Below are 2,058 nucleotides of genomic sequence, written 5' to 3'. Positions count from 1 at the left end.
GCATCAGGTGGGCTGCCCCGACAAGGCCCTTGCCGAGGCCATGGGGGCCGCCCCGGCAAGGGTCTTGCCAGGGGGAACCACTTCGCCCTCTTGCTCTTTATGCCTCTGTCTTGGCGTTGCTTTGATTCTGTGTTGTGGCTCCGATTTCCTGTCCCTGCCTTGCTTAAGCGTGGCCATGGGCGCGGCTCTGACTGCCCATGCACAAATAAGGGGTACAAAAGAGCGCCCCTGTTTTAGTACACCGACAACACATAATTTTAATGAAATTGTACCGTGATGCTATGAAGGTTTCAACTTTGGTTCCCGCAGGAAAAAAAGGTTTCAACTTAGGATTCATTTTTCTTGCCTCAAGATTATCTCGTTACAACATTCCATCAAATACAAATGAAACTACCATGGCTGCTAATGCATCTCAATGGTTCGCAGATCAGCTCCAATATTCACATCACAACTGAAGACAAAGTTGTGAGAAGGTGTACAAATAAAGAAAAATATATAATGGACTGATGTTGTTTGTAGGCATGGCTCCATTTCCTTGGCACAGTGTTCATTGTTCGGCAGCTAGTTTCACCCAGCTCTGTAGCCACAAAAGAGGTGTATGGAGGACACCACAATCCGGTCATTTTATGCAGCTCCACTAAAATCGAGCGGACCATCCCTGTTTGCAAAGATATCCAGTCAGTGTGATTACAATAATAGTGGAACTAGATGATGAAACATAACACACACAAATAGAAGCTGATCACCTCTACGATCTCTTGTTAGAACTAACTACTTGTTGGAGAAGATTAGACACGGAGTTGGATGAGGAGGATAGCAAAACCAATCTCCCTTTCTACAGTCCCACAGAAATGTAAAAATGTTGCCCGTGTGACATTTTGGCGGAACTGCACAAAACACTCTTAAGAAAAAAGTGATTTGTGCAGTTCACCAAAAGGTCACAATAGCAACGAGGTGAAAATGGATAGCCCTGTTTGCAAAATGAGGTAGAAAGGAAGCAATTACTGCCCAATAACACGAGTTGTAGACACATACGCCGACAGAAAAGAAGCATATTCCATGTAATGAGGGAAAGATAGCACATGGTGGTTTATCAAAAATGGTTTGAGGATGAGATTGCAAGATGGAAAGTACGTCGGTCGAGATACAATTTAAGAAAACAACTAAAGAAGATCCACATGCAGCAACGTGGGAAGATGGGTAGTGGAGCAAGGACGGAGGAAGCTGTACCTGAGGGTCGTCAAGATGTTACTAGTAGGGCACCGGCGGCCGGGATCTGCCCATACTGCGGCAGCAAGCAAGTGGCGAAGACCCTACTGCGCTGGAGCTTGGTCAGAGTGAACAGCGGGTACCGCAGATTGAGATGTGCTATCTCAACACCGTCGAACGAAGAGACGATGCACATCCTCCCTTTCCGCCGGCGGACGGGATGCGACCGGATCACTAACCAACACTGAGAGAGAGAGGCCACCGCCGCCTTGTGTGAGATGGTGTGATGAGAGACAAACCCATTTTTCCATTTTCCCCACGGCAATCGTTTTATATTCTTTATTTAATACTAACGCGTCAAGTCAAACTTTGTTCCATCTAGGCGTGGTACACGACCCTCCTTCGAGTAAACAACTGCTACACACGTCAAATTATCACGTGGGCTGCCTTTTCATACAGAAACGAACTCCACCGTGTACCCGCGCGGGTGTGGCTGGGAACAAGACGTGAGTACGTGCGTCCTGCATGCACCTCTTCTTTAGGTGCAGGTACGTACGTGGGTGGGTGTGAGAGAGATGGTTTGTGCGAAACAGAGGCAGTGTGTTGATGATATCTCAAACAAAAAAAACGTAACATATGTAATGTGTGTGAAACGGAGTCATGGACGTGAGATATCGATAGAATTGAAAACATGGATGAAGTGTGTGGTTGCGTGATCAATAAAGAGTGCCATCGAATTTGTGTTTGCCCACGGCAAAGATACAGGGCGGCTGGCCTACTAGAATTTGAGAGGGCAGAGGTGCAGTTTTTCTTCGTGGCATGGATACCTACCTACAACGTTCGACTATC

Source organism: Triticum dicoccoides, chromosome 2B, assembly GCF_002162155.2.
Source record: "Triticum dicoccoides isolate Atlit2015 ecotype Zavitan chromosome 2B, WEW_v2.0, whole genome shotgun sequence".
Classification (NCBI taxonomy): Eukaryota; Viridiplantae; Streptophyta; class Magnoliopsida; order Poales; family Poaceae; genus Triticum; species Triticum dicoccoides.
The sequence above is the reverse complement of the archived record's forward strand: the minus strand, read 5'-3'. Positions refer to the sequence as shown.